At 53.0% G+C, this 7,500-nt stretch overlaps 2 non-coding genes across 2 annotated transcripts; both read right to left on the reverse strand.

Moving 5' to 3' along the window:
* Window positions 1-158: 158 nt before the first annotated feature.
* On the reverse strand, window positions 159-313 carry LOC124579165. The gene has a single exon (XR_006972886.1). It is a non-coding gene; the product is annotated as a 5.8S ribosomal RNA (ribosomal RNA).
* Window positions 314-664: 351 nt separating this feature from the next.
* Window positions 665-2,574, reverse strand: LOC124579166. Its single transcript, XR_006972887.1, has one exon. It is a non-coding gene; the product is annotated as a small subunit ribosomal RNA (ribosomal RNA).
* Between the last annotated feature and the right edge of the window lie 4,926 nt (window positions 2,575-7,500).

Below are 7,500 nucleotides of genomic sequence, written 5' to 3' on the forward strand. Positions count from 1 at the left end.
GCCGGCTGTGCACGCTACCGAGTAAGTACCGGTATGCGAACCGCCAGGCGACGGGCGCGCATCGCACGTTTCAGGAGGCGCGGCCGGCCCCACAGGCGGCCGCGACGCTCCCAGGTCTGCGAAGCGGGGCAAACGCCGCGCGCTTCAGTATACGTAGCCGACCCTCAGCCAGACGTGGCCCGGGAACGGAATCCATGGACCGCAATGTGCGTTCGAAACGTCGATGTTCATGTGTCCTGCAGTTCACATGTCGACGCGCAATTTGCTGCGTTCTTCATCGACCCACGAGCCGAGTGATCCACCGTCCTGGGTGATCTTTTCTTAGTTTCCACTGTCTCTTTCAAGACAGTTGCATAGGCGGGACGTAGGCGTGTGGCGGCCCCTGTTCAAGCGTTCTGTGTCCAACGGCCTCACGGCCGATGGGCGTCGTACGGCTCCACACCGGAGCGGACAGGCAGTCGGGCGAAAGTCATTCAAAACCGGCGCCAGGCGCCAGGTGCCGCAGGCCAGCCGCTCCAGCGCTTCAGCGCTCGTACCACACAACATTGGCGTTAGTTTTGAGAAGCACGCGTGGTTCCGCACGCGGCGCACGGCTACTGCGAGCCGTACAGGTAGCGTGTTGCGCGACACGACACGCACATCGAACGACATGCAGTCTAGTCGGTAATGATCCTTCCGCAGGTTCACCTACGGAAACCTTGTTACGACTTTTACTTCCTCTAAATGATCAAGTTTGGTCATCTTTCCGGTAGCATCGGCAACGACAGAGTCAATGCCGCGTACCAGTCCGAAGACCTCACTAAATCATTCAATCGGTAGTAGCGACGGGCGGTGTGTACAAAGGGCAGGGACGTAATCAACGCGAGCTTATGACTCGCGCTTACTGGGAATTCCTCGTTCATGGGGAACAATTGCAAGCCCCAATCCCTAGCACGAAGGAGGTTCAGCGGGTTACCCCGACCTTTCGGCCTAGGAAGACACGCTGATTCCTTCAGTGTAGCGCGCGTGCGGCCCAGAACATCTAAGGGCATCACAGACCTGTTATTGCTCAATCTCGTGCGGCTAGAAGCCGCCTGTCCCTCTAAGAAGAAAAGTAATCGCTGACAGCACGAAGGATGTCACGCGACTAGTTAGCAGGCTAGAGTCTCGTTCGTTATCGGAATTAACCAGACAAATCGCTCCACCAACTAAGAACGGCCATGCACCACCACCCACCGAATCAAGAAAGAGCTATCAATCTGTCAATCCTTCCGGTGTCCGGGCCTGGTGAGGTTTCCCGTGTTGAGTCAAATTAAGCCGCAGGCTCCACTCCTGGTGGTGCCCTTCCGTCAATTCCTTTAAGTTTCAGCTTTGCAACCATACTTCCCCCGGAACCCAAAAGCTTTGGTTTCCCGGAGGCTGCCCGCCGAGTCATCGGAGGAACTGCGGCGGATCGCTGGCTGGCATCGTTTATGGTTAGAACTAGGGCGGTATCTGATCGCCTTCGAACCTCTAACTTTCGTTCTTGATTAATGAAAACATACTTGGCAAATGCTTTCGCTTCTGTTCGTCTTGCGACGATCCAAGAATTTCACCTCTAACGTCGCAATACGAATGCCCCCGCCTGTCCCTATTAATCATTACCTCGGGTTCCGAAAACCAACAAAATAGAACCGAGGTCCTATTCCATTATTCCATGCACACAGTATTCAGGCGGGCTTGCCTGCTTTAAGCACTCTAATTTGTTCAAAGTAAACGTGCCGGCCCACCGAGACACTCACTCAAGAGCACCCTGGTAGGATTGCAACGGGGTCCGCCTCGGGACGCACGAGCACGCACGAGGCGCGTCGCACGCCTTCGGCTCGCCCCACCGGCAGGACGTCCCACGATACATGCCAGTTAAACACCGACGGGCGGTGAACCAACAGCGTGGGACACAAATCCAACTACGAGCTTTTTAACCGCAACAACTTTAATATACGCTATTGGAGCTGGAATTACCGCGGCTGCTGGCACCAGACTTGCCCTCCAATAGATACTCGTTAAAGGATTTAAAGTGTACTCATTCCGATTACGGGGCCTCGGATGAGTCCCGTATCGTTATTTTTCGTCACTACCTCCCCGTGCCGGGAGTGGGTAATTTGCGCGCCTGCTGCCTTCCTTGGATGTGGTAGCCGTTTCTCAGGCTCCCTCTCCGGAATCGAACCCTGATTCCCCGTTACCCGTTACAACCATGGTAGGCGCAGAACCTACCATCGACAGTTGATAAGGCAGACATTTGAAAGATGCGTCGCCGGTACGAGGACCGTGCGATCAGCCCAAAGTTATTCAGAGTCACCAAGGCAAACGGACCGGACGAGCCGACCGATTGGTTTTGATCTAATAAAAGCGTCCCTTCCATCTCTGGTCGGGACTCTGTTTGCATGTATTAGCTCTAGAATTACCACAGTTATCCAAGTAACGTGGGTACGATCTAAGGAACCATAACTGATTTAATGAGCCATTCGCGGTTTCACCTTAATGCGGCTTGTACTGAGACATGCATGGCTTAATCTTTGAGACAAGCATATGACTACTGGCAGGATCAACCAGGGAGCTGCGTCAACTAGAGCTGAGCAGCCGGCCGCCCGGGAGTGTGTCCCGGGGGCCCGCGCGAACACGCAAGCGTCCGCTCAATTATTCTGCAAACAGGAGGAGGCTGAGCTCCCCTGCACAATACACCTCGAAACCCTCTCAGGTCCCGGCGGCGCGCAGCGCCGTCCTAAGTACTTGGTCGGGTTCGAGAGAGGCGCAATCGCCCGGAGTTTGGCGAGTAGACGCTTTAGGTGCGACCACCCGTGCTCCCAACTGAGCTTGCCGCTGCCGACAGAGGCCCGGGAGCGTGCTGTCGTGGCATTGCCGGCGGGAGACAACACGCGCCACCTACGGTGACCGGCAGCTCCAACGCCAGCGCCACAGAAGGACAAAAGCCCCACTTGGGTGCCGAAGCGAACTCTCCCAGCACAGCGCACGCGCCAACACGTCCGCACAGCTGCGATACAAACCACCTGCGAGAACCGCAGAGGCGACCGAGCAGCAGACGGCGTCGCGGCGCCGAGCGCCGGGCGGCGGCGCATCCTCAGCGCACACAGTCCTCAATCGGACCAGCACACTGCAGATGTCCACCGCGCTTCGCACCGGGCCCGCGAGGACCTACTTTGGCCGCACGGCGCCGCGTGCAGGGTGCGCCGGCGCGCAGCTGCGCCGCCTGCCGCCTCCGTCGGCCGGCGCGCCTGCCACTGGCCGCCCCCACCAGCCGGCTGTAGCGCGTGCGCCCACGCACCGCGCGGCCAGCACGCCGGGAGGCCCCCCCTCACCGGCCGGGGACGGTCCCACCCAGCCACCGCCGCGTATCGCTTCACACCCAGATGCCATTCACGTTCGTGGGCATGGTGGGTATCGCTGGAACAACCGGTTGGTAGCTCAACCGATCGTCGCCATCACTGATTCACCTCTAGCGAGAACAACCGCACCACAACGGTTTACCAGTTGTTCATTTGCATAACGTCACCAGCAAACGTAGGCGTCCATCGCCATTTGCAAATTCAACGATTGTTGCATGCCTGTGTCAGGTGTCACGACACACTATGTCTGCCCACATACACGCAACAACATGTGCACGCTTCGCGAACACGTGGAAGGTGGCCCCCGTACGTATGCGATGTCCATTGCGCGAACGACTGTCAACCGGCCTCTGTCGCATGTCGCAGATGTGGAACGCAGTGCACCATGCTATCACGGTGTGTGAGAAGAGACGACTACGTCTGACAACACGCGCCACTACATCAACAGACGGCTCATGCTGATCGCCATCCAGGGCATACCACACTGCAATCCAGCTCTTATAGGGAGACGACACGTAGCTGAGTGCACAACATTTGGACCGCATGGTTCGCCGTTGTTGGCGCAGTCGTTGTACGGTCACATGTACCACGATGTATCATTCAGTACATGAGGACCAATGTGCAGTACAGTGTGTGATTTGGACGTACAACATCAGCGGACAGTTGACACAGGCCGTACCACAGCGTAGGCTAAGTGCTTCGCACATGCGAATGCCAATGAACAACTGCAAATGCCAATGAACAACTGCAAAGGGCATTGAGCATGTACGTCCTGCTGCCATCCACATTACAGTGTATAGCTGCAAGGTGTTTAACATGAAGCGATACACTGGGGACCGGGCAGTGCGAGTAGCAAACTATATTGCGGGGGTTGCAGTTAGGCAACACTACACTAATTTAACGCGTCGTATGACAATTACAGAGCAGGTTAAGGCCCAACGTGTGTTGGGTTAAGGCCCAACGTGTGTTGGGTTAAGGCCCAACGTGTGTTGGGTTAAGGCCCAACGTGTGTTGGGTTAAGGCCCAACGTGTGTTGGGTTAAGGCCCAACGTGTGTTGGGTTAAGGCCCAACGTGTGTTGGGTTAAGGCCCAACGTGTGTTGGGTTAAGGCCCAACGTGTGTTGGGTTAAGGCCCAACGTGTGTTGGGTTAAGGCCCAACGTGTGTTGGGTTAAGGCCCAACGTGTGTTGGGTTAAGGCCCAACGTGTGTTGGGTTAAGGCCCAACGTGTGTTGGGTTAAGGCCCAACGTGTGTTGGGTTAAGGCCCAACGTGTGTTGGGTTAAGGCCCAACGTGTGTTGGGTTACGTTAAGGGGCAATGTGGGTTACGTTAAGGGGCAATGTGGGTTACGTTAAGGGGCAATGTGGGTTACGTTACGGCGCAATATAGGTTACGTTACGGCGCAATATAGGTTACGTTAAGGCGCAATATCGGTTACGTTAAGGCGCAATACAGGTTACGTTAAGGCGCAATACAGGTTACGTTAAGGCGCAATACAGGTTACGTTAAGGCGCAATACAGGTTACGTTAAGGCGCAATACAGGTTACGTTAAGGCGCAATACAGGTTACGTTAAGGCGCAATGCAGGTTACGTTAAGGCGCAATGCAGGTTACGTTAAGGCGCAATACAGGTTACGTTAAGGCGCAATACAGGTTACGTTAAGGCGCAATACAGGTTACGTTAAGGCGCAATACAGGTTACGTTAAGGCGCAATACAGGTTACGTTAAGGCGCAATACAGGTTACGTTAAGGCGCAATACAGGTTACGTTAAGGCGCAATACAGGTTACGTTAAGGCGCAATACAGGTTACGTTAAGGCGCAATACAGGTTACGTTAAGGCGCAATACAGGTTACGTTAAGGCGCAATACAGGTTACGTTAAGGCGCAATACAGGTTACGTTAAGGCGCAATACAGGTTACGTTAAGGCGCAATACAGGTTACGTTAAGGCGCAATACAGGTTACGTTAAGGCGCAATACAGGTTACGTTAAGGCGCAATACAGGTTACGTTAAGGCGCAATACAGGTTACGTTAAGGCGCAATACAGGTTACGTTAAGGCGCAATACAGGTTACGTTAAGGCGCAATACAGGTTAGGTTAAGGCGCAATACAGGTTAGGTTAAGGCGCAATACAGGTTAGGTTAAGGTACGACATAGGTTAGGTTAAGGTACGACATAGGTTAGGTTAAGGTACGACATAGGTTAGGTTAAGGTACGACATAGGTTAGGTTAAGGTACGACATAGGTTAGGTTAAGGTACGACATAGGTTAGGTTAAGGTACGACATAGGTTAGGTTAAGGTACGACATAGGTTAGGTTAAGGTACGACATAGGTTAGGTTAAGGTACGACATAGGTTAGGTTAAGGTACGACATAGGTTAGGTTAAGGTACGACATAGGTTAGGTTAAGGTACGACATAGGTTAGGTTAAGGTACGACATAGGTTAGGTTAAGGTACGACATAGGTTAGGTTAAGGTACGACATAGGTTAGGTTAAGGTACGACATAGGTTAGGTTAAGGTACGACATAGGTTAGGTTAAGGTACGACATAGGTTAGGTTAAGGTACGACATAGGTTAGGTTAAGGTACGACATAGGTTAGGTTAAGGTACGACATAGGTTAGGTTAAGGTACGACATAGGTTAGGTTAAGGTACGACATAGGTTAGGTTAAGGTACGACATAGGTTAGGTTAAGGTACGACATAGGTTAGGTTAAGGTACGACATAGGTTAGGTTAAGGTACGACATAGGTTAGGTTAAGGTACGACATAGGTTAGGTTAAGGTACGACATAGGTTAGGTTACGGTACGACATAGGTTAGGTTACGGTACGACATAGGTTAGGTTACGGTACGACATAGGTTAGGTTACGGTACGACATAGGTTAGGTTACGGTACGACATAGGTTAGGTTACGGTACGACATAGGTTAGGTTACGGTACGACATAGGTTAGGTTACGGTACGACATAGGTTAGGTTACGGTACGATATAGGTTAGGTTACGGTACGATATAGGTTAGGTTAAGGTACACATTGTTGTAAGGAAAGGTTTAATGGGGGGCGGGGCGGGGCGGCCGGTTTGTTGATTGTGATTATAGTAAGTGGATGCCTGCGGCATCATCTGATTTGCCACGTCAGGATGCACCTTTGGCTCATGACAGGCGGCGCTCTCATTCCATGCTTGTGGCAGACCTGTGTCTTTCATTCCTGCCATTGTTTGTGTGCTGTGAGAGGAGGCAGTATTGTGATGTTGGGTGCACCCCTGTGTAGGACATGTGTGGGTGTTGGTGGCTTGGCTGAGCAATGGTGGTTGTCGGGTGGGTGGGATATTCTGTTTTCTGAGTGGACCTCCCAGTCTGGTTATGACAGTGTGGATTGTCTAATGTGGCGGAGAGGATGCACTGGGTGTTGTTCCATGCTGGTGCTTACATATTGTCTGTGTGCGTGTTACAGGCAGAGAGTAGTGCGTGATAAGGGTGTGTGGCTGACGTGTGGTTGTGATTGTGAGCAGAGTCTTTCAGCATGTATACGGACAGTTGTATACATTATCTGTATTCTGATGGCTCTATCTATTACTAATCAGCGCCGTGTATACGTTTAATCCGGTTCCAGTCGAAACTGTTGTATCTCTGTACATTAGTGACACGGCGAGCCCGCTATGTAGTTACTCGTCTCGGCAGCTTCCACCGGTGTATGGCAAATGATTATAAGGAATCAGTCTAGTCGTCAATACCGATGGTGTGACGTCACATGTCTGGGGTGGGGGACGCTGCGCCCTTCCGGTGGGTCATGGCCTAGAAAGACTCTTCCCACGCAGGGAGGCGTGGACTGTCATTGACTCTTCCAGGTAATATACTTGCCGTACGTTCTTGCGACTGCGAGTGCAACGCTCACCGGTACCGACATGGATGGAGCGCCTCCTAGCTGACCGCTCAGCATCGGCATTCGTACAGAGAGCAACGCGGTCGCGTCTCTAGCTCGTAACTGGTACAGCCCGCAGCTCATGTATAGGGACAGCGGGAATGTCGCATATTGGAGATAACTCTTCATGAAACGCATGTTATAGGGGTGGATTGCACATTGCGACTGCGGGAAAAGTCCGCCGTTCATCCGCTGGAGTTGCGAGTTGGGCGGTT

The sequence above is a fragment of the Schistocerca americana genome, unplaced genomic scaffold (assembly GCF_021461395.2).
Source record: "Schistocerca americana isolate TAMUIC-IGC-003095 unplaced genomic scaffold, iqSchAmer2.1 HiC_scaffold_297, whole genome shotgun sequence".
Lineage (NCBI taxonomy): Eukaryota > Metazoa > Arthropoda > Insecta > Orthoptera > Acrididae > Schistocerca > Schistocerca americana.